The 21411-nt window shown below is 43.9% G+C and overlaps 29 non-coding genes across 29 annotated transcripts; 19 read left to right on the top strand and 10 right to left on the bottom strand.

The window, feature by feature from the left end:
* The first annotated feature begins 1179 nt into the window (after nt 1-1179).
* trnay-gua (transfer RNA tyrosine (anticodon GUA)) lies at nt 1180-1268 on the top strand. The gene is given in 2 exon segments: nt 1180-1216; nt 1233-1268. It is a non-coding gene; the product is annotated as a tRNA-Tyr (tRNA).
* An 85-nt stretch (nt 1269-1353) lies between these two features.
* trnae-cuc (transfer RNA glutamic acid (anticodon CUC)) lies at nt 1354-1425 on the bottom strand. Its single transcript has one exon. It is a non-coding gene; the product is annotated as a tRNA-Glu (tRNA).
* Nucleotides 1426-3063: 1638 nt separating this feature from the next.
* trnay-gua (transfer RNA tyrosine (anticodon GUA)) lies at nt 3064-3152 on the top strand. The gene is given in 2 exon segments: nt 3064-3100; nt 3117-3152. It is a non-coding gene; the product is annotated as a tRNA-Tyr (tRNA).
* Nucleotides 3153-3237: 85 nt separating this feature from the next.
* On the bottom strand, nt 3238-3309 carry trnae-cuc (transfer RNA glutamic acid (anticodon CUC)). The gene has a single exon. It is a non-coding gene; the product is annotated as a tRNA-Glu (tRNA).
* Nucleotides 3310-4949: 1640 nt separating this feature from the next.
* trnay-gua (transfer RNA tyrosine (anticodon GUA)) lies at nt 4950-5038 on the top strand. The gene is given in 2 exon segments: nt 4950-4986; nt 5003-5038. It is a non-coding gene; the product is annotated as a tRNA-Tyr (tRNA).
* An 85-nt stretch (nt 5039-5123) lies between these two features.
* trnae-cuc (transfer RNA glutamic acid (anticodon CUC)) lies at nt 5124-5195 on the bottom strand. Its single transcript has one exon. It is a non-coding gene; the product is annotated as a tRNA-Glu (tRNA).
* Nucleotides 5196-5967: 772 nt separating this feature from the next.
* On the top strand, nt 5968-6056 carry trnay-gua (transfer RNA tyrosine (anticodon GUA)). The gene is given in 2 exon segments: nt 5968-6004; nt 6021-6056. It is a non-coding gene; the product is annotated as a tRNA-Tyr (tRNA).
* Nucleotides 6057-6844: 788 nt separating this feature from the next.
* Nucleotides 6845-6933, top strand: trnay-gua (transfer RNA tyrosine (anticodon GUA)). The gene is given in 2 exon segments: nt 6845-6881; nt 6898-6933. It is a non-coding gene; the product is annotated as a tRNA-Tyr (tRNA).
* An 859-nt stretch (nt 6934-7792) lies between these two features.
* On the top strand, nt 7793-7881 carry trnay-gua (transfer RNA tyrosine (anticodon GUA)). Its single transcript is given in 2 exon segments — nt 7793-7829; nt 7846-7881. It is a non-coding gene; the product is annotated as a tRNA-Tyr (tRNA).
* Nucleotides 7882-8669: 788 nt separating this feature from the next.
* On the top strand, nt 8670-8758 carry trnay-gua (transfer RNA tyrosine (anticodon GUA)). Its single transcript is given in 2 exon segments — nt 8670-8706; nt 8723-8758. It is a non-coding gene; the product is annotated as a tRNA-Tyr (tRNA).
* An 85-nt stretch (nt 8759-8843) lies between these two features.
* On the bottom strand, nt 8844-8915 carry trnae-cuc (transfer RNA glutamic acid (anticodon CUC)). The gene has a single exon. It is a non-coding gene; the product is annotated as a tRNA-Glu (tRNA).
* A 772-nt stretch (nt 8916-9687) lies between these two features.
* On the top strand, nt 9688-9776 carry trnay-gua (transfer RNA tyrosine (anticodon GUA)). Its single transcript is given in 2 exon segments — nt 9688-9724; nt 9741-9776. It is a non-coding gene; the product is annotated as a tRNA-Tyr (tRNA).
* Nucleotides 9777-10564: 788 nt separating this feature from the next.
* On the top strand, nt 10565-10653 carry trnay-gua (transfer RNA tyrosine (anticodon GUA)). The gene is given in 2 exon segments: nt 10565-10601; nt 10618-10653. It is a non-coding gene; the product is annotated as a tRNA-Tyr (tRNA).
* An 85-nt stretch (nt 10654-10738) lies between these two features.
* On the bottom strand, nt 10739-10810 carry trnae-cuc (transfer RNA glutamic acid (anticodon CUC)). The gene has a single exon. It is a non-coding gene; the product is annotated as a tRNA-Glu (tRNA).
* A 772-nt stretch (nt 10811-11582) lies between these two features.
* Nucleotides 11583-11671, top strand: trnay-gua (transfer RNA tyrosine (anticodon GUA)). The gene is given in 2 exon segments: nt 11583-11619; nt 11636-11671. It is a non-coding gene; the product is annotated as a tRNA-Tyr (tRNA).
* A 788-nt stretch (nt 11672-12459) lies between these two features.
* trnay-gua (transfer RNA tyrosine (anticodon GUA)) lies at nt 12460-12548 on the top strand. Its single transcript is given in 2 exon segments — nt 12460-12496; nt 12513-12548. It is a non-coding gene; the product is annotated as a tRNA-Tyr (tRNA).
* An 860-nt stretch (nt 12549-13408) lies between these two features.
* Nucleotides 13409-13497, top strand: trnay-gua (transfer RNA tyrosine (anticodon GUA)). The gene is given in 2 exon segments: nt 13409-13445; nt 13462-13497. It is a non-coding gene; the product is annotated as a tRNA-Tyr (tRNA).
* A 788-nt stretch (nt 13498-14285) lies between these two features.
* Nucleotides 14286-14374, top strand: trnay-gua (transfer RNA tyrosine (anticodon GUA)). The gene is given in 2 exon segments: nt 14286-14322; nt 14339-14374. It is a non-coding gene; the product is annotated as a tRNA-Tyr (tRNA).
* Nucleotides 14375-14459: 85 nt separating this feature from the next.
* Nucleotides 14460-14531, bottom strand: trnae-cuc (transfer RNA glutamic acid (anticodon CUC)). The gene has a single exon. It is a non-coding gene; the product is annotated as a tRNA-Glu (tRNA).
* A 772-nt stretch (nt 14532-15303) lies between these two features.
* Nucleotides 15304-15392, top strand: trnay-gua (transfer RNA tyrosine (anticodon GUA)). Its single transcript is given in 2 exon segments — nt 15304-15340; nt 15357-15392. It is a non-coding gene; the product is annotated as a tRNA-Tyr (tRNA).
* A 788-nt stretch (nt 15393-16180) lies between these two features.
* trnay-gua (transfer RNA tyrosine (anticodon GUA)) lies at nt 16181-16269 on the top strand. The gene is given in 2 exon segments: nt 16181-16217; nt 16234-16269. It is a non-coding gene; the product is annotated as a tRNA-Tyr (tRNA).
* Nucleotides 16270-16354: 85 nt separating this feature from the next.
* On the bottom strand, nt 16355-16426 carry trnae-cuc (transfer RNA glutamic acid (anticodon CUC)). The gene has a single exon. It is a non-coding gene; the product is annotated as a tRNA-Glu (tRNA).
* Nucleotides 16427-17198: 772 nt separating this feature from the next.
* Nucleotides 17199-17287, top strand: trnay-gua (transfer RNA tyrosine (anticodon GUA)). Its single transcript is given in 2 exon segments — nt 17199-17235; nt 17252-17287. It is a non-coding gene; the product is annotated as a tRNA-Tyr (tRNA).
* An 85-nt stretch (nt 17288-17372) lies between these two features.
* trnae-cuc (transfer RNA glutamic acid (anticodon CUC)) lies at nt 17373-17444 on the bottom strand. The gene has a single exon. It is a non-coding gene; the product is annotated as a tRNA-Glu (tRNA).
* Nucleotides 17445-18216: 772 nt separating this feature from the next.
* Nucleotides 18217-18305, top strand: trnay-gua (transfer RNA tyrosine (anticodon GUA)). The gene is given in 2 exon segments: nt 18217-18253; nt 18270-18305. It is a non-coding gene; the product is annotated as a tRNA-Tyr (tRNA).
* A 788-nt stretch (nt 18306-19093) lies between these two features.
* On the top strand, nt 19094-19182 carry trnay-gua (transfer RNA tyrosine (anticodon GUA)). Its single transcript is given in 2 exon segments — nt 19094-19130; nt 19147-19182. It is a non-coding gene; the product is annotated as a tRNA-Tyr (tRNA).
* An 85-nt stretch (nt 19183-19267) lies between these two features.
* trnae-cuc (transfer RNA glutamic acid (anticodon CUC)) lies at nt 19268-19339 on the bottom strand. Its single transcript has one exon. It is a non-coding gene; the product is annotated as a tRNA-Glu (tRNA).
* Nucleotides 19340-20976: 1637 nt separating this feature from the next.
* On the top strand, nt 20977-21065 carry trnay-gua (transfer RNA tyrosine (anticodon GUA)). The gene is given in 2 exon segments: nt 20977-21013; nt 21030-21065. It is a non-coding gene; the product is annotated as a tRNA-Tyr (tRNA).
* An 85-nt stretch (nt 21066-21150) lies between these two features.
* On the bottom strand, nt 21151-21222 carry trnae-cuc (transfer RNA glutamic acid (anticodon CUC)). Its single transcript has one exon. It is a non-coding gene; the product is annotated as a tRNA-Glu (tRNA).
* Nucleotides 21223-21411: the final 189 nt, after the last annotated feature.

Raw genomic sequence — 21411 nt, 5'->3', positions numbered from 1 at the left:
GGCCAAGGCTTTTTTTTTATTTGACTCAATCTTATTTATTCTTCAGGGAATCAAACACAAAGACAAAAAGAGCATGACAAGGCATGGACAAAGCAGAAATGTTTCTCATGGAAAAATGCCATGCTTTTCCCAACTGTTGAATTCATTCCTGCATTCTCCCTAAGAATTAAACAAAATGGGCAATGAAAGTTACTGCTCCGGAACACTCAGGATAATCCTTTACTGCTATAAACCAAACTGGAAAAGACACAGAGAGTTGCAGCAGCAACTTTGGGCTTTTCGTTTTGGTTTGTTTACAGAGAAAGATGCCTGACCTTCGATAGCTCAGTTGGTAGAGCGGAGGACTGTAGTCTACTGTCAATGGCCATCCTTAGGTCGCTGGCTCGAAGGATCTCTCTTTATGTAGATCCAATGAGTGCTAGCCACCTTTCTGGCGGAGGTGAGAGCGCCGAATCCTAGCCACTAGACCACCAGGGACTGAAGACAAAGAAAGTGCCTCCTCTGGTGGCTGGCTCTGGTACCTAGAAAAAAACGCTCTAGTGATGGCATAACGTATTTCTCAGTCGAATAAAACAATCTTGGGGCTCCTCCCCTAATGGTGGGCGTTTCATGCCTGAATAAAGTGGGTGGGCTTTGCATGGAAACAAACAAAGAATGAATATGAATTCAAGCATTTGCACTTGCCTCCTCCTACTCAGTTTAATTTAAAAACAGAAGTAACCAAGCTCAAGGACTGTTCTTCATGAGCTGTAGTTCTTGCTCATCTTCACTAAGCAGGCCAATAATTAGCCAAATATCAGCTGAAATGATTGCCCTCGACTGCTGCCTTGAGTGAGCGTTCCTGTCTCTGCTTTAACCTCTGTGAAGGCCAAGGCTTTTTTTTTATTTGACTCAATCTTATTTATTCTTCAGGGAATCAAACACAAAGACAAAAAGAGCATGACAAGGCATGGACAAAGCAGAAATGTTTCTCAGGGCAAAATGCCATGCTTTTCCCAACTGTTGAATTCATTCCTGCATTTTCCCTAAGAATTAAACAAAATGGGCAATGAAAGTTACTGCTCCGGAACACTCAGGATAATCCTTTACTGCTTTAAACCAAACTGGAAAAGACACAGAGAGTTGCAGCAGCAACTTTGGGCTTTTCGTTTTGGTTTGTTTACAGAGAAAGAAGCCTGACCTTCGATAGCTCAGTTGGTAGAGCGGAGGACTGTAGTCTACTGTCAATGGCCATCCTTAGGTCGCTGGTTCGAATCCGGCTCGAAGGATCTCTCTTTATGTAGAGCCAATGAGTGCTAGCCACCTTTCTGTTGGCTCTGAACTTCGTGATCCACCCGTCCAGAAAAACTTAACTTCCCTGACCGGGAATCGAACCCGGGCCGCGGCGGTGAGAGCGCCGAATCCTAGCCACTAGACCACCAGGGACTGAAGACAAAGAAAGTGCCTCCTCTGGTGGCTGGCTCTGGTACCTAGAAAAAAACGCTCTAGTGATGGCATAACGTATTTCTCAGTCGAATAAAACAATCTTGGGGCTCCTCCCCTAATGGTGGGCGTGTCAGGCCTGAATAAAGTGGGTGGGCTTTGCATGGAAACTAACAAAGAATGAATATGAATTCAAGCATTTGCACTTGCCTCCTCCTACTCAGTTTAATTTGAAGCTCATTTATTCTTCAGGGAATTAAATTTAAGCATTTGCACTTGCCTCCTTCTACTCACTTTAATTTAAAAACAGAAGTAACCAAGCTCAAGGACTGTTCTTCATGAGCTGTAGTTCTTGCTCATCTTCACTAAGCAGGCCAATAATTAGCCAAATATCAGCTGAAATGATTGCCCTCGACTGCTGCCTTGAGTGAGCGTTCCTGTTTCTGCTTTAACCTCTGTGAAGGCCAAGGCTTTTTTTTTATTTGACTCAATCTTATTTATTCTTCAGGGAATCAAACACAAAGACAAAAAGAGCATGACAAGGCATGGACAAAGCAGAAATGTTTCTCATGGAAAAATGCCATGCTTTTCCCAACTGTTGAATTCATTCCTGCATTCTCCCTAAGAATTAAACAAAATGGGCAATGAAAGTTACTGCTCCGGAACACTCAGGATAATCCTTTACTGCTATAAACCAAACTGGAAAAGACACAGAGAGTTGCAGCAGCAACTTTGGGCTTTTCGTTTTGGTTTGTTTACAGAGAAAGATGCCTGACCTTCGATAGCTCAGTTGGTAGAGCGGAGGACTGTAGTCTACTGTCAATGGCCATCCTTAGGTCGCTGGCTCGAAGGATCTCTCTTTATGTAGATCCAATGAGTGCTAGCCACCTTTCTGGCGGAGGTGAGAGCGCCGAATCCTAGCCACTAGACCACCAGGGACTGAAGACAAAGAAAGTGCCTCCTCTGGTGGCTGGCTCTGGTACCTAGAAAAAAACGCTCTAGTGATGGCATAACGTATTTCTCAGTCGAATAAAACAATCTTGGGGCTCCTCCCCTAATGGTGGGCGTTTCATGCCTGAATAAAGTGGGTGGGCTTTGCATGGAAACAAACAAAGAATGAATATGAATTCAAGCATTTGCACTTGCCTCCTCCTACTCAGTTTAATTTAAAAACAGAAGTAACCAAGCTCAAGGACTGTTCTTCATGAGCTGTAGTTCTTGCTCATCTTCACTAAGCAGGCCAATAATTAGCCAAATATCAGCTGAAATGATTGCCCTCGACTGCTGCCTTGAGTGAGCGTTCCTGTTTCTGCTTTAACCTCTGTGAAGGCCAAGGCTTTTTTTTTATTTGACTCAATCTTATTTATTCTTCAGGGAATCAAACACAAAGACAAAAAGAGCATGACAAGGCATGGACAAAGCAGAAATGTTTCTCAGGGCAAAATGCCATACTTTTCCCAACTGTTGAATTCATTCCTGCATTTTCCCTAAGAATTAAACAAAATGGGCAATGAAAGTTACTGCTCCGGAACACTCAGGATAATCCTTTACTGCTTTAAACCAAACTGGAAAAGACACAGAGAGTTGCAGCAGCAACTTTGGGCTTTTCGTTTTGGTTTGTTTACAGAGAAAGAAGCCTGACCTTCGATAGCTCAGTTGGTAGAGCGGAGGACTGTAGTCTACTGTCAATGGCCATCCTTAGGTCGCTGGTTCGAATCCGGCTCGAAGGATCTCTCTTTATGTAGAGCCAATGAGTGCTAGCCACCTTTCTGTTGGCTCTGAACTTCGAGATCCACCCGTCCAGAAAAACTTAACTTCCCTGACCGGGAATCGAACCCGGGCCGCGGCGGTGAGAGCGCCGAATCCTAGCCACTAGACCACCAGGGACTGAAGACGAAGAAAGTGCCTCCTCTGGTGGCTGGCTCTGGTACCTAGAAAAAAACGCTCTAGTGATGGCATAACGTATTTCTCAGTCGAATAAAACAATCTTGGGGCTCCTCCCCTAATGGTGGGCGTGTCAGGCCTGAATAAAGTGGGTGGGCTTTGCATGGAAACTAACAAAGAATGAATATGAATTCAAGCATTTGCACTTGCCTCCTCCTACTCAGTTTAATTTGAAGCTCATTTATTCTTCAGGGAATTAAATTTTAAGCATTTGCACTTGCCTCCTTCTACTCACTTTAATTTAAAAACAGAAGTAACCAAGCTCAAGGACTGTTCTTCATGAGCTGTAGTTCTTGCTCATCTTCACTAAGCAGGCCAATAATTAGCCAAATATCAGCTGAAATGATTGCCCTCGACTGCTGCCTTGAGTGAGCGTTCCTGTTTCTGCTTTAACCTCTGTGAAGGCCAAGGCTTTTTTTTTATTTGACTCAATCTTATTTATTCTTCAGGGAATCAAACACAAAGACAAAAAGAGCATGACAAGGCATGGACAAAGCAGAAATGTTTCTCATGGAAAAATGCCATGCTTTTCCCAACTGTTGAATTCATTCCTGCATTTTCCCTAAGAATTAAACAAAATGGGCAATGAAAGTTACTGCTCCGGAACACTCAGGATAATCCTTTACTGCTATAAACCAAACTGGAAAAGACACAGAGAGTTGCAGCAGCAACTTTGGGCTTTTCGTTTTGGTTTGTTTACAGAGAAAGATGCCTGACCTTCGATAGCTCAGTTGGTAGTGTAGTCTACTGTCAATGGCCATCCTTAGGTCGCTGGTTCGAATCCGGCTCGAAGGATCTCGCTTTATGTAGATCCAATGAGTGCTAGCCACCTTTCTGGCGGCGGTGAGAGCGCCGAATCCTAGCCACTAGACCACCAGGGACTGAAGACAAAGAAAGTGCCTCCTCTGGTGGCTGGCTCTGGTACCTAGAAAAAAACGCTATAGTGATGGCATAACGTATTTCTCAGTCGAATAAAACAATCTTGGGGCTCCTCCCCTAATGGTGGGCGTTTCATGCCTGAATAAAGTGGGTGGGCTTTGCATGGAAACAAACAAAGAATAAATATGAATTCAAGCATTTGCACTTGCCTCCTCCTACTCAGTTTAATTTAAAAACAGAAGTAACCAAGCTCAAGGACTGTTCTTCATGAGCTGTAGTTCTTGCTCATCTTCACTAAGCAGGCCAATAATTAGCCAAATATCAGCTGAAATGATTGCCCTCGACTGCTGCCTTGAGTGAGCGTTCCTGTTTCTGCTTTAACCTCTGTGAAGGCCAAGGCTTTTTTTTTATTTGACTCAATCTTATTTATTCTTCAGAGAATCAAACACAAAGACAAAAAGAGCATGACAAGGCATGGACAAAGCAGAAATGTTTCTCAGGGCAAAATGCCATACTTTTCCCAACTGTTGAATTCATTCCTGCATTTTCCCTAAGAATTAAACAAAATGGGCAATGAAAGTTACTGCTCCGGAACACTCAGGATAATCCTTTACTGCTTTAAACCAAACTGGAAAAGACACAGAGAGTTGCAGCAGCAACTTTGGGCTTTTCGTTTTGGTTTGTTTACAGAGAAAGAAGCCTGACCTTCGATAGCTCAGTTGGTAGAGCGGAGGACTGTAGTCTACTGTCAATGGCCATCCTTAGGTCGCTGGTTCGAATCCGGCTCGAAGGATCTCTCTTTATGTAGAGCCAATGAGTGCTAGCCACCTTTCTGTTGGCTCTGAACTTCGAGATCCACCCGTCCAGAAAAACTTAACTTCCCTGACCGGGAATCGAACCCGGGCCGCGGCGGTGAGAGCGCCGAATCCTAGCCACTAGACCACCAGGGATTGAAGACAAAGAAAGTGCCTCCTCTGGTGGCTGGCTCTGGTACCTAGAAAAAAACGCTCTAGTGATGGCATAACGTATTTCTCAGTCGAATAAAACAATCTTGGGGCTCCTCCCCTAATGGTGGGCGTGTCAGGCCTGAATAAAGTGGGTGGGCTTTGCATGGAAACTAACAAAGAATGAATATGAATTCAAGCATTTGCACTTGCCTCCTCCTACTCAGTTTAATTTGAAGCTCATTTATTCTTCAGGGAATTAAATTTAAGCATTTGCACTTGCCTCCTTCTACTCACTTTAATTTAAAAACAGAAGTAACCAAGCTCAAGGACTGTTCTTCATGAGCTGTAGTTCTTGCTCATCTTCACTAAGCAGGCCAATAATTAGCCAAATATCAGCTGAAATGATTGCCCTCGACTGCTGCCTTGAGTGAGCGTTCCTGTTTCTGCTTTAACCTCTGTGAAGGCCAAGGCTTTTTTTTTATTTGACTCAATCTTATTTATTCTTCAGGGAATCAAACACAAAGACAAAAAGAGCATGACAAGGCATGGACAAAGCAGAAATGTTTCTCAGGGCAAAATGCCATACTTTTCCCAACTGTTGAATTCATTCCTGCATTTTCCCTAAGAATTAAACAAAATGGGCAATGAAAGTTACTGCTCCGGAACACTCAGGATAATCCTTTACTGCTTTAAACCAAACTGGAAAAGACACAGAGAGTTGCAGCAGCAACTTTGGGCTTTTCGTTTTGGTTTGTTTACAGAGAAAGAAGCCTGACCTTCGATAGCTCAGTTGGTAGAGCGGAGGACTGTAGTCTACTGTCAATGGCCATCCTTAGGTCGCTGGTTCGAATCCGGCTCGAAGGATCTCTCTTTATGTAGATCCAATGAGTGCTAGCCACCTTTCTGGCGGCGGTGAGAGCGCCGAATCCTAGCCACTAGACCACCAGGGACTGAAGACAAAGAAAGTGCCTCCTCTGGTGGCTGGCTCTGGTACCTAGAAAAAAACGCTCTAGTGATGGCATAACGTATTTCTCAGTCGAATAAAACAATCCTGGGGCTCCTCCCCTAATGGTGGGCGTTTCATGCCTGAATAAAGTGGGTGGGCTTTGCATGGAAACAAACAAAGAATGAATATGAATTCAAGCATTTGCACTTGCCTCCTTCTACTCACTTTAATTTAAAAACAGAAGTAACCAAGCTCAAGGACTGTTCTTCATGAGCTGTAGTTCTTGCTCATCTTCACTAAGCAGGCCAATAATTAGCCAAATATCAGCTGAAATGATTGCCCTCGACTGCTGCCTTGAGTGAGCGTTCCTGTTTCTGCTTTAACCTCTGTGAAGGCCAAGGCTTTTTTTTTATTTGACTCAATCTTATTTATTCTTCAGGGAATCAAACACAAAGACAAAAAGAGCATGACAAGGCATGGACAAAGCAGAAATGTTTCTCAGGGCAAAATGCCATGCTTTTCCCAACTGTTGAATTCATTCCTGCATTTTCCCTAAGAATTAAACAAAATGGGCAATGAAAGTTACTGCTCCGGAACACTCAGGATAATCCTTTACTGCTATAAACCAAACTGGAAAAGACACAGAGAGTTGCAGCAGCAACTTTGGGCTTTTCGTTTTGGTTTGTTTACAGAGAAAGATGCCTGACCTTCGATAGCTCAGTTGGTAGAGCGGAGGACTGTAGTCTACTGTCAATGGCCATCCTTAGGTCGCTGGTTCGAATCCGGCTCGAAGGATCTCTCTTTATGTAGATCCAATGAGTGCTAGCCACCTTTCTGGCGGCGGTGAGAGCGCCGAATCCTAGCCACTAGACCACCAGGGACTGAAGACAAAGAAAGTGCCTCCTCTGGTGGCTGGCTCTGGTACCTAGAAAAAAACGCTCTAGTGATGGCATAACGTATTTCTCAGTCGAATAAAACAATCTTGGGGCTCCTCCCCTAATGGTGGGCGTGTCAGGCCTGAATAAAGTGGGTGGGCTTTGCATGGAAACTAACAAAGAATGAATATGAATTCAAGCATTTGCACTTGCCTCCTCCTACTCAGTTTAATTTGAAGCTCATTTATTCTTCAGGGAATTAAATTTTAAGCATTTGCACTTGCCTCCTTCTACTCACTTTAATTTAAAAACAGAAGTAACCAAGCTCAAGGACTGTTCTTCATGAGCTGTAGTTCTTGCTCATCTTCACTAAGCAGGCCAATAATTAGCCAAATATCAGCTGAAATGATTGCCCTCGACTGCTGCCTTGAGTGAGCGTTCCTGTTTCTGCTTTAACCTCTGTGAAGGCCAAGGCTTTTTTTTTATTTGACTCAATCTTATTTATTCTTCAGGGAATCAAACACAAAGACAAAAAGAGCATGACAAGGCATGGACAAAGCAGAAATGTTTCTCATGGAAAAATGCCATGCTTTTCCCAACTGTTGAATTCATTCCTGCATTTTCCCTAAGAATTAAACAAAATGGGCAATGAAAGTTACTGCTCCGGAACACTCAGGATAATCCTTTACTGCTATAAACCAAACTGGAAAAGACACAGAGAGTTGCAGCAGCAACTTTGGGCTTTTCGTTTTGGTTTGTTTACAGAGAAAGATGCCTGACCTTCGATAGCTCAGTTGGTAGAGCGGAGGACTGTAGTCTACTGTCAATGGCCATCCTTAGGTCGCTGGTTCGAATCCGGCTCGAAGGATCTCGCTTTATGTAGATCCAATGAGTGCTAGCCACCTTTCTGGCGGCGGTGAGAGCGCCGAATCCTAGCCACTAGACCACCAGGGACTGAAGACAAAGAAAGTGCCTCCTCTGGTGGCTGGCTCTGGTACCTAGAAAAAAACGCTATAGTGATGGCATAATGTATTTCTCAGTCGAATAAAACAATCTTGGGGCTCCTCCCCTAATGGTGGGCGTTTCATGCCTGAATAAAGTGGGTGGGCTCTGCATGGAAACAAACAAAGAATAAATATGAATTCAAGCATTTGCACTTGCCTCCTCCTACTCAGTTTAATTTAAAAACAGAAGTAACCAAGCTCACGGACTGTTCTTCATGAGCTGTAGTTCTTGCTCATCTTCACTAAGCAGGCCAATAATTAGCCAAATATCAGCTGAAATGATTGCCCTCGACTGCTGCCTTGAGTGAGCGTTCCTGTTTCTGCTTTAACCTCTGTGAAGGCCAAGGCTTTTTTTTTATTTGACTCAATCTTATTTATTCTTCAGAGAATCAAACACAAAGACAAAAAGAGCATGACAAGGCATGGACAAAGCAGAAATGTTTCTCAGGGCAAAATGCCATACTTTTCCCAACTGTTGAATTCATTCCTGCATTTTCCCTAAGAATTAAACAAAATGGGCAATGAAAGTTACTGCTCCGGAACACTCAGGATAATCCTTTACTGCTTTAAACCAAACTGGAAAAGACACAGAGAGTTGCAGCAGCAACTTTGGGCTTTTCGTTTTGGTTTGTTTACAGAGAAAGAAGCCTGACCTTCGATAGCTCAGTTGGTAGAGCGGAGGACTGTAGTCTACTGTCAATGGCCATCCTTAGGTCGCTGGTTCGAATCCGGCTCGAAGGATCTCTCTTTATGTAGAGCCAATGAGTGCTAGCCACCTTTCTGTTGGCTCTGAACTTCGAGATCCACCCGTCCAGAAAAACTTAACTTCCCTGACCGGGAATCGAACCCGGGCCGCGGCGGTGAGAGCGCCGAATCCTAGCCACTAGACCACCAGGGACTGAAGACAAAGAAAGTGCCTCCTCTGGTGGCTGGCTCTGGTACCTAGAAAAAAACGCTCTAGTGATGGCATAACGTATTTCTCAGTCGAATAAAACAATCTTGGGGCTCCTCCCCTAATGGTGGGCGTGTCAGGCCTGAATAAAGTGGGTGGGCTTTGCATGGAAACTAACAAAGAATGAATATGAATTCAAGCATTTGCACTTGCCTCCTCCTACTCAGTTTAATTTGAAGCTCATTTATTCTTCAGGGAATTAAATTTAAGCATTTGCACTTGCCTCCTTCTACTCACTTTAATTTAAAAACAGAAGTAACCAAGCTCAAGGACTGTTCTTCATGAGCTGTAGTTCTTGCTCATCTTCACTAAGCAGGCCAATAATTAGCCAAATATCAGCTGAAATGATTGCCCTCGACTGCTGCCTTGAGTGAGCGTTCCTGTTTCTGCTTTAACCTCTGTGAAGGCCAAGGCTTTTTTTTTATTTGACTCAATCTTATTTATTCTTCAGGGAATCAAACACAAAGACAAAAAGAGCATGACAAGGCATGGACAAAGCAGAAATGTTTCTCAGGGCAAAATGCCATACTTTTCCCAACTGTTGAATTCATTCCTGCATTTTCCCTAAGAATTAAACAAAATGGGCAATGAAAGTTACTGCTCCGGAACACTCAGGATAATCCTTTACTGCTTTAAACCAAACTGGAAAAGACACAGAGAGTTGCAGCAGCAACTTTGGGCTTTTCGTTTTGGTTTGTTTACAGAGAAAGAAGCCTGACCTTCGATAGCTCAGTTGGTAGAGCGGAGGACTGTAGTCTACTGTCAATGGCCATCCTTAGGTCGCTGGTTCGAATCCGGCTCGAAGGATCTCTCTTTATGTAGATCCAATGAGTGCTAGCCACCTTTCTGGCGGCGGTGAGAGCGCCGAATCCTAGCCACTAGACCACCAGGGACTGAAGACAAAGAAAGTGCCTCCTCTGGTGGCTGGCTCTGGTACCTAGAAAAAAACGCTCTAGTGATGGCATAACGTATTTCTCAGTCGAATAAAACAATCCTGGGGCTCCTCCCCTAATGGTGGGCGTTTCATGCCTGAATAAAGTGGGTGGGCTTTGCATGGAAACAAACAAAGAATGAATATGAATTCAAGCATTTGCACTTGCCTCCTTCTACTCACTTTAATTTAAAAACAGAAGTAACCAAGCTCAAGGACTGTTCTTCATGAGCTGTAGTTCTTGCTCATCTTCACTAAGCAGGCCAATAATTAGCCAAATATCAGCTGAAATGATTGCCCTCGACTGCTGCCTTGAGTGAGCGTTCCTGTTTCTGCTTTAACCTCTGTGAAGGCCAAGGCTTTTTTTTTATTTGACTCAATCTTATTTATTCTTCAGGGAATCAAACACAAAGACAAAAAGAGCATGACAAGGCATGGACAAAGCAGAAATGTTTCTCAGGGCAAAATGCCATGCTTTTCCCAACTGTTGAATTCATTCCTGCATTTTCCCTAAGAATTAAACAAAATGGGCAATGAAAGTTACTGCTCCGGAACACTCAGGATAATCCTTTACTGCTTTAAACCAAACTGGAAAAGACACAGAGAGTTGCAGCAGCAACTTTGGGCTTTTCGTTTTGGTTTGTTTACAGAGAAAGAAGCCTGACCTTCGATAGCTCAGTTGGTAGAGCGGAGGACTGTAGTCTACTGTCAATGGCCATCCTTAGGTCGCTGGTTCGAATCCGGCTCGAAGGATCTCTCTTTATGTAGAGCCAATGAGTGCTAGCCACCTTTCTGTTGGCTCTGAACTTCGAGATCCACCCGTCCAGAAAAACTTAACTTCCCTGACCGGGAATCGAACCCGGGCCGCGGCGGTGAGAGCGCCGAATCCTAGCCACTAGACCACCAGGGACTGAAGACAAAGAAAGTGCCTCCTCTGGTGGCTGGCTCTGGTACCTAGAAAAAAACGCTCTAGTGATGGCATAACGTATTTCTCAGTCGAATAAAACAATCTTGGGGCTCCTCCCCTAATGGTGGGCGTGTCAGGCCTGAATAAAGTGGGTGGGCTTTGCATGGAAACTAACAAAGAATGAATATGAATTCAAGCATTTGCACTTGCCTCCTCCTACTCAGTTTAATTTGAAGCTCATTTATTCTTCAGGGAATTAAATTTAAGCATTTGCACTTGCCTCCTTCTACTCACTTTAATTTAAAAACAGAAGTAACCAAGCTCAAGGACTGTTCTTCATGAGCTGTAGTTCTTGCTCATCTTCACTAAGCAGGCCAATAATTAGCCAAATATCAGCTGAAATGATTGCCCTCGACTGCTGCCTTGAGTGAGCGTTCCTGTTTCTGCTTTAACCTCTGTGAAGGCCAAGGCTTTTTTTTTATTTGACTCAATCTTATTTATTCTTCAGGGAATCAAACACAAAGACAAAAAGAGCATGACAAGGCATGGACAAAGCAGAAATGTTTCTCAGGGCAAAATGCCATACTTTTCCCAACTGTTGAATTCATTCCTGCATTTTCCCTAAGAATTAAACAAAATGGGCAATGAAAGTTACTGCTCCGGAACACTCAGGATAATCCTTTACTGCTTTAAACCAAACTGGAAAAGACACAGAGAGTTGCAGCAGCAACTTTGGGCTTTTCGTTTTGGTTTGTTTACAGAGAAAGAAGCCTGACCTTCGATAGCTCAGTTGGTAGAGCGGAGGACTGTAGTCTACTGTCAATGGCCATCCTTAGGTCGCTGGTTCGAATCCGGCTCGAAGGATCTCTCTTTATGTAGATCCAATGAGTGCTAGCCACCTTTCTGGCGGCGGTGAGAGCGCCGAATCCTAGCCACTAGACCACCAGGGACTGAAGACAAAGAAAGTGCCTCCTCTGGTGGCTGGCTCTGGTACCTAGAAAAAAACGCTCTAGTGATGGCATAACGTATTTCTCAGTCGAATAAAACAATCCTGGGGCTCCTCCCCTAATGGTGGGCGTTTCATGCCTGAATAAAGTGGGTGGGCTTTGCATGGAAACAAACAAAGAATGAATATGAATTCAAGCATTTGCACTTGCCTCCTTCTACTCACTTTAATTTAAAAACAGAAGTAACCAAGCTCAAGGACTGTTCTTCATGAGCTGTAGTTCTTGCTCATCTTCACTAAGCAGGCCAATAATTAGCCAAATATCAGCTGAAATGATTGCCCTCGACTGCTGCCTTGAGTGAGCGTTCCTGTTTCTGCTTTAACCTCTGTGAAGGCCAAGGCTTTTTTTTTATTTGACTCAATCTTATTTATTCTTCAGGGAATCAAACACAAAGACAAAAAGAGCATGACAAGGCATGGACAAAGCAGAAATGTTTCTCAGGGCAAAATGCCATGCTTTTCCCAACTGTTGAATTCATTCCTGCATTTTCCCTAAGAATTAAACAAAATGGGCAATGAAAGTTACTGCTCCGGAACACTCAGGATAATCCTTTACTGCTATAAACCAAACTGGAAAAGACACAGAGAGTTGCAGCAGCAACTTTGGGCTTTTCGTTTTGGTTTGTTTACAGAGAAAGATGCCTGACCTTCGATAGCTCAGTTGGTAGAGCGGAGGACTGTAGTCTACTGTCAATGGCCATCCTTAGGTCGCTGGTTCGAATCCGGCTCGAAGGATCTCTCTTTATGTAGATCCAATGAGTGCTAGCCACCTTTCTGGCGGCGGTGAGAGCGCCGAATCCTAGCCACTAGACCACCAGGGACTGAAGACAAAGAAAGTGCCTCCTCTGGTGGCTGGCTCTGGTACCTAGAAAAAAACGCTCTAGTGATGGCATAACGTATTTCTCAGTCGAATAAAACAATCTTGGGGCTCCTCCCCTAATGGTGGGCGTGTCAGGCCTGAATAAAGTGGGTGGGCTTTGCATGGAAACTAACAAAGAATGAATATGAATTCAAGCATTTGCACTTGCCTCCTCCTACTCAGTTTAATTTGAAGCTCATTTATTCTTCAGGGAATTAAATTTTAAGCATTTGCACTTGCCTCCTTCTACTCACTTTAATTTAAAAACAGAAGTAACCAAGCTCAAGGACTGTTCTTCATGAGCTGTAGTTCTTGCTCATCTTCACTAAGCAGGCCAATAATTAGCCAAATATCAGCTGAAATGATTGCCCTCGACTGCTGCCTTGAGTGAGCGTTCCTGTTTCTGCTTTAACCTCTGTGAAGGCCAAGGCTTTTTTTCTTATTTGACTCAATCTTATTTATTCTTCAGGGAATCAAACACAAAGACAAAAAGAGCATGACAAGGCATGGACAAAGCAGAAATGTTTCTCATGGAAAAATGCCATGCTTTTCCCAACTGTTGAATTCATTCCTGCATTTTCCCTAAGAATTAAACAAAATGGGCAATGAAAGTTACTGCTCCGGAACACTCAGGATAATCCTTTACTGCTATAAACCAAACTGGAAAAGACACAGAGAGTTGCAGCAGCAACTTTGGGCTTTTCGTTTTGGTTTGTTTACAGAGAAAGATGCCTGACCTTCGATAGCTCAGTTGGTAGAGCGGAGGACTGTAGTCTACTGTCAATGGCCATCCTTAGGTCGCTGGTTCGAATCCGGCTCGAAGGATCTCGCTTTATGTAGATCCAATGAGTGCTAGCCACCTTTCTGGCGGCGGTGAGAGCGCCGAATCCTAGCCACTAGACCACCAGGGACTGAAGACAAAGAAAGTGCCTCCTCTGGTGGCTGGCTCTGGTACCTAGAAAAAAACGCTATAGTGATGGCATAATGTATTTCTCAGTCGAATAAAACAATCTTGGGGCTCCTCCCCTAATGGTGGGCGTTTCATGCCTGAATAAAGTGGGTGGGCTCTGCATGGAAACAAACAAAGAATAAATATGAATTCAAGCATTTGCACTTGCCTCCTCCTACTCAGTTTAATTTAAAAACAGAAGTAACCAAGCTCACGGACTGTTCTTCATGAGCTGTAGTTCTTGCTCATCTTCACTAAGCAGGCCAATAATTAGCCAAATATCAGCTGAAATGATTGCCCTCGACTGCTGTCTTGAGTGAGCGTTCCTGTTTCTGCTTTAACCTCTGTGAAGGCCAAGGCTTTTTTTTTATTTGACTCAATCTTATTTATTCTTCAGAGAATCAAACACAAAGACAAAAAGAGCATGACAAGGCATGGACAAAGCAGAAATGTTTCTCAGGGCAAAATGCCATACTTTTCCCAACTGTTGAATTCATTCCTGCATTTTCCCTAAGAATTAAACAAAATGGGCAATGAAAGTTACTGCTCCGGAACACTCAGGATAATCCTTTACTGCTTTAAACCAAACTGGAAAAGACACAGAGAGTTGCAGCAGCAACTTTGGGCTTTTCGTTTTGGTTTGTTTACAGAGAAAGAAGCCTGACCTTCGATAGCTCAGTTGGTAGAGCGGAGGACTGTAGTCTACTGTCAATGGCCATCCTTAGGTCGCTGGTTCGAATCCGGCTCGAAGGATCTCTCTTTATGTAGAGCCAATGAGTGCTAGCCACCTTTCTGTTGGCTCTGAACTTCGAGATCCACCCGTCCAGAAAAACTTAACTTCCCTGACCGGGAATCGAACCCGGGCCGCGGCGGTGAGAGCGCCGAATCCTAGCCACTAGACCACCAGGGACTGAAGACAAAGAAAGTGCCTCCTCTGGTGGCTGGCTCTGGTACCTAGAAAAAAACGCTCTAGTGATGGCATAACGTATTTCTCAGTCGAATAAAACAATCTTGGGGCTCCTCCCCTAATGGTGGGCGTGTCAGGCCTGAATAAAGTGGGTGGGCTTTGCATGGAAACTAACAAAGAATGAATATGAATTCAAGCATTTGCACTTGCCTCCTCCTACTCAGTTTAATTTGAAGCTCATTTATTCTTCAGGGAATTAAATTTAAGCATTTGCACTTGCCTCCTTCTACTCACTTTAATTTAAAAACAGAAGTAACCAAGCTCAAGGACTGTTCTTCATGAGCTGTAGTTCTTGCTCATCTTCACTAAGCAGGCCAATAATTAGCCAAATATCAGCTGAAATGATTGCCCTCGACTGCTGCCTTGAGTGAGCGTTCCTGTTTCTGCTTTAACCTCTGTGAAGGCCAAGGCTTTTTTTTTATTTGACTCAATCTTATTTATTCTTCAGGGAATCAAACACAAAGACAAAAAGAGCATGACAAGGCATGGACAAAGCAGAAATGTTTCTCAGGGCAAAATGCCATACTTTTCCCAACTGTTGAATTCATTCCTGCATTTTCCCTAAGAATTAAACAAAATGGGCAATGAAAGTTACTGCTCCGGAACACTCAGGATAATCCTTTACTGCTTTAAACCAAACTGGAAAAGACACAGAGAGTTGCAGCAGCAACTTTGGGCTTTTCGTTTTGGTTTGTTTACAGAGAAAGAAGCCTGACCTTCGATAGCTCAGTTGGTAGAGCGGAGGACTGTAGTCTACTGTCAATGGCCATCCTTAGGTCGCTGGTTCGAATCCGGCTCGAAGGATCTCTCTTTATGTAGATCCAATGAGTGCTAGCCACCTTTCTGGCGGCGGTGAGAGCGCCGAATCCTAGCCACTAGACCACCAGGGACTGAAGACAAAGAAAGTGCCTCCTCTGGTGGCTGGCTCTGGTACCTAGAAAAAAACGCTCTAGTGATGGCATAACGTATTTCTCAGTCGAATAAAACAATCCTCGGGCTCCTCCCCTAATGGTGGGCGTTTCATGCCTGAATAAAGTGGGTGGGCTTTGCATGGAAACAAACAAAGAATGAATATGAATTCAAGCATTTGCACTTGCCTCCTTCTACTCACTTTAATTTAAAAACAGAAGTAACCAAGCTCAAGGACTGTTCTTCATGAGCTGTAGTTCTTGCTCATCTTCACTAAGCAGGCCAATAATTAGCCAAATATCAGCTGAAATGATTGCCCTCGACTGCTGCCTTGAGTGAGCGTTCCTGTTTCTGCTTTAACCTCTGTGAAGGCCAAGGCTTTTTTTTTATTTGACTCAATCTTATTTATTCTTCAGGGAATCAAACACAAAGACAAAAAGAGCATGACAAGGCATGGACAAAGCAGAAATGTTTCTCAGGGCAAAATGCCATGCTTTTCCCAACTGTTGAATTCATTCCTGCATTTTCCCTAAGAATTAAACAAAATGGGCAATGAAAGTTACTGCTCCGGAACACTCAGGATAATCCTTTACTGCTTTAAACCAAACTGGAAAAGACACAGAGAGTTGCAGCAGCAACTTTGGGCTTTTCGTTTTGGTTTGTTTACAGAGAAAGAAGCCTGACCTTCGATAGCTCAGTTGGTAGAGCGGAGGACTGTAGTCTACTGTCAATGGCCATCCTTAGGTCGCTGGTTCGAATCCGGCTCGAAGGATCTCTCTTTATGTAGAGCCAATGAGTGCTAGCCACCTTTCTGTTGGCTCTGAACTTCGAGATCCACCCGTCCAGAAAAACTTAACTTCCCTGACCGGGAATCGAACCCGGGCCGCGGCGGTGAGAGCGCCGAATCCTAGCCACTAGACCACCAGGGACTGAAGACAAAGAAAGTGCCTCCTCTGGTGGCTGGCTCTGGTACCTAGAAAAAAACGCTCTAGTGATGGCATAACGTATTTCTCAGTCGAATAAAACAATCTTGGGGCTCCTCCCCTAATGGTGGGCGTGTCAGGCCTGAATAAAGTGGGTGGGCTTTGCATGGAAACTAACAAAGAATGAATATGAATTCAAGCATTTGCACTTGCCTCCTCCTACTCAGTTTAATTTGAAGCTCATTTATTCTTCAGGGAATTAAATTTAAGCATTTGCACTTGCCTCCTTCTACTCACTTTAATTTAAAAACAGAAGTAACCAAGCTCAAGGACTGTTCTTCATGAGCTGTAGTTCTTGCTCATCTTCACTAAGCAGGCCAATAATTAGCCAAATATCAGCTGAAATGATTGCCCTCGACTGCTGCCTTGAGTGAGCGTTCCTGTCTCTGCTTTAACCTCTGTGAAGGCCAAGGCTTTTTTTTTATTTGACTCAATCTTATTTATTCTTCAGGGAATCAAACACAAAGACAAAAAGAGCATGACAAGGCATGGACAAAGCAGAAATGTTTCTCAGGGCAAAATGCCATGCTTTTCCCAACTGTTGAATTCATTCCTGCATTTTCCCTAAGAATTAAACAAAATGGGCAATGAAAGTTACTGCTCCGGAACACTCAGGATAATCCTTTACTGCTTTAAACCAAACTGGAAAAGACACAGAGAGTTGCAGCAGCAACTTTGGGCTTTTCGTTTTGGTTTGTTTACAGAGAAAGAAGCCTGACCTTCGATAGCTCAGTTGGTAGAGCGGAGGACTGTAGTCTACTGTCAATGGCCATCCTTAGGTCGCTGGTTCGAATCCGGCTCGAAGGATCTCTCTTTATGTAGAGCCAATGAGTGCTAGCCACCTTTCTGTTGGCTCTGAACTTCGAGATCCACCCGTCCAGAAAAACTTAACTTCCCTGACCGGGAATCGAACCCGGGCCGCGGCGGTGAGAGCGCCGAATCCTAGCCACTAGACCACCAGGGACTGAAGACAAAGAAAGTGCCTCCTCTGGTGGCTGGCTCTGGTACCTAGAAAAAAACGCTCTAGTGATGGCATAACGTATTTCTCAGTCGAATAAAACAATCTTGGGGCTCCTCCCCTAATGGTGGGCGTGTCAGGCCTGAATAAAGTGGGTGGGCTTTGCATGGAAACTAACAAAGAATGAATATGAATTCAAGCATTTGCACTTGCCTCCTCCTACTCAGTTTAATTTGAAGCTCATTTATTCTTCAGGGAATTAAATTTAAGCATTTGCACTTGCCTCCTTCTACTCACTTTAATTTAAAAACAGAAGTAACCAAGCTCAAGGACTGTTCTTCATGAGCTGTAGTTCTTGCTCATCTTCACTAAGCAGGCCAATAATTAGCCAAATATCAGCTGAAATGATTGCCCTCGACTGCTGCCTTGAGTGAGCGTTCCTGTTTCTGCTTTAACCTCTGTGAAGGCCAAGGCTTTTTTTTTATTTGACTCAATCTTATTTATTCTTCAGGGAATCAAACACAAAGACAAAAAGAGCATGACAAGGCATGGACAAAGCAGAAATGTTTCTCAGGGCAAAATGCCATACTTTTCCCAACTGTTGAATTCATTCCTGCATTTTCCCTAAGAATTAAACAAAATGGGCAATGAAAGTTACTGCTCCGGAACACTCAGGATAATCCTTTACTGCTTTAAACCAAACTGGAAAAGACACAGAGAGTTGCAGCAGCAACTTTGGGCTTTTCGTTTTGGTTTGTTTACAGAGAAAGAAGCCTGACCTTCGATAGCTCAGTTGGTAGAGCGGAGGACTGTAGTCTACTGTCAATGGCCATCCTTAGGTCGCTGGTTCGAATCCGGCTCGAAGGATCTCTCTTTATGTAGATCCAATGAGTGCTAGCCACCTTTCTGGCGGCGGTGAGAGCGCCGAATCCTAGCCACTAGACCACCAGGGACTGAAGACAAAGAAAGTGCCTCCTCTGGTGGCTGGCTCTGGTACCTAGAAAAAAACGCTCTAGTGATGGCATAACGTATTTCTCAGTCGAATAAAACAATCCTGGGGCTCCTCCCCTAATGGTGGGCGTTTCATGCCTGAATAAAGTGGGTGGGCTTTGCATGGAAACAAACAAAGAATGAATATGAATTCAAGCATTTGCACTTGCCTCCTTCTACTCACTTTAATTTAAAAACAGAAGTAACCAAGCTCAAGGACTGTTCTTCATGAGCTGTAGTTCTTGCTCATCTTCACTAAGCAGGCCAATAATTAGCCAAATATCAGCTGAAATGATTGCCCTCGACTGCTGCCTTGAGTGAGCGTTCCTGTTTCTGCTTTAACCTCTGTGAAGGCCAAGGCTTTTTTTTTATTTGACTCAATCTTATTTATTCTTCAGGGAATCAAACACAAAGACAAAAAGAGCATGACAAGGCATGGACAAAGCAGAAATGTTTCTCAGGGCAAAATGCCATGCTTTTCCCAACTGTTGAATTCATTCCTGCATTTTCCCTAAGAATTAAACAAAATGGGCAATGAAAGTTACTGCTCCGGAACACTCAGGATAATCTTTTACTGCTTTAAACCAAACTGGAAAAGACACAGAGAGTTGCAGCAGCAACTTTGGGCTTTTCGTTTTGGTTTGTTTACAGAGAAAGAAGCCTGACCTTCGATAGCTCAGTTGGTAGAGCGGAGGACTGTAGTCTACTGTCAATGCCCATCCTTAGGTCGCTGGTTCGAATCCGGCTCGAAGGATCTCTCTTTATGTAGAGCCAATGAGTGCTAGCCACCTTTCTGTTGGCTCTGAACTTCGAGATCCACCCGTCCAGAAAAACTTAACTTCCCTGACCGGGAATCGAACCCGGGCCGCGGCGGTGAGAGCGCCGAATCCTAGCCACTAGACCACCAGGGACTGAAGACAAAGAAAGTGCCTCCTCTGGTGGCTGGCTCTGGTGGCTGGCTCTGGTACCTAGAAAAAAACGCTCTAGTGATGGCATAACGTATTTCTCAGTCGAATAAAACAATCTTGGGGCTCCTCCCCTAATGGTGGGCGTGTCAGGCCTGAATAAAGTGGGTGGGCTTTGCATGGAAACTAACAAAGAATGAATATGAATTCAAGCATTTGCACTTGCCTCCTCCTACTCAGTTTAATTTGAAGCTCATTTATTCTTCAGGGAATTAAATTTAAGCATTTGCACTTGCCTCCTCCTACTCACTTTAATTTAAAAACAGAAGTAACCAAGCTCAAGGACTGTTCTTCATGAGCTGTAGTTCTTGCTCATCTTCACTAAGCAGGCCAATAATTAGCCAAATATCAGCTGAAATGATTGCCCTCGACTGCTGCCTTGAGTGAGCGTTCCTGTTTCTGCTTTAACCTCTGTGAAGGCCAAGGCTTTTTTTTTATTTGACTCAATCTTATTTATTCTTCAGGGAATCAAACACAAAGACAAAAAGAGCATGACAAGGCATGGACAAAGCAGAAATGTTTCTCAGGGCAAAATGCCATACTTTTCCCAACTGTTGAATTCATTCCTGCATTTTCCCTAAGAATTAAACAAAATGGGCAATGAAAGTTACTGCTCCGGAACACTCAGGATAATCCTTTACTGCTTTAAACCAAACTGGAAAAGACACAGAGAGTTGCAGCAGCAACTTTGGGCTTTTCGTTTTGGTTTGTTTACAGAGAAAGAAGCCTGACCTTCGATAGCTCAGTTGGTAGAGCGGAGGACTGTAGTCTACTGTCAATGGCCATCCTTAGCCATCTCTCTTTATGGAGATCCAATGAGTGCTAGCCACCTTTCTGGCGGCGGTGAGAGCGCCGAATCCTAGCCACTAGACCACCAGGGACTGAAGACAAAGAAAGTGCCTCCTCTGGTGGCTGGCTCTGGTACCTAGAAAAAAACGCTCTAGTGATGGCATAACGTATTTCTTAGTCGAATAAAACAATCCTGGGGCTCCTCCCCTAATGGTGGGCGTTTCATGCCTGAATAAAGTGGGTGGGCTTTGCATGGAAACAAACAAAGAATGAATATGAATTCAAGCATTTGCACTTGCCTCCTCCTACTCAGTTTTATTTAAAAACAGAAGTAACCAAGCTCAAGGACTGTTCTTCATGAGCTGTAGTTCTTGCTCATCTTCACTAAGCAGGCCAATAATTAGCCAAATATCAGCTGAAATGATTGCCCTCGACTGCTGCCTTGAGTGAGCGTTCCTGTTTCTGCTTTAACCTCTGTGAAGGCCAAGGCTTTTTTTTTATTTGACTCAATCTTATTTATTCTTCAGGGAATCAAACACAAAGACAAAAAGAGCATGACAAGGCATGGACAAAGCAGAAATGTTTCTCAGGGCAAAATGCCATGCTTTTCCCAACTGTTGAATTCATTCCTGCATTTTCCCTAAGAATTAAACAAAATGGGCAATGAAAGTTACTGCTCCGGAACACTCAGGATAATCCTTTACTGCTTTAAACCAAACTGGAAAAGACACAGAGAGTTGCAGCAGCAACTTTGGGCTTTTCGTTTTGGTTTGTTTACAGAGAAAGAAGCCTGACCTTCGATAGCTCAGTTGGTAGAGCGGAGGACTGTAGTCTACTGTCAATGGCCATCCTTAGGTCGCTGGTTCGAATCCGGCTCGAAGGATCTCTCTTTATGTAGAGCCAATGAGTGCTAGCCACCTTTCTGTTGGCTCTGAACTTCGAGATCCACCCGTCCAGAAAAACTTAACTTCCCTGACCGGGAATCGAACCCGGGCCGCGGCGGTGAGAGCGCCGAATCCTAGCCACTAGACCACCAGGGACTGAAGACAAAGAAAGTGCCTCCTCTGGTGGCTGGCTCTGGTGGCTGGCTCTGGTACCTAGAAAAAAACGCTCTAGTGATGGCATAACGTATTTCTCAGTCGAATAAAACAATCTTGGGGCTCCTCCCCTAATGGTGGGCGTGTCAGGCCTGAATAAAGTGGGTGGGCTTTGCATGGAAACTAACAAAG

This window comes from Clarias gariepinus, chromosome 28, assembly GCF_024256425.1.
Source record: "Clarias gariepinus isolate MV-2021 ecotype Netherlands chromosome 28, CGAR_prim_01v2, whole genome shotgun sequence".
NCBI lineage: Eukaryota > Metazoa > Chordata > Actinopteri > Siluriformes > Clariidae > Clarias > Clarias gariepinus.
This window is presented reverse-complemented; position numbering and strand designations above follow the sequence as displayed.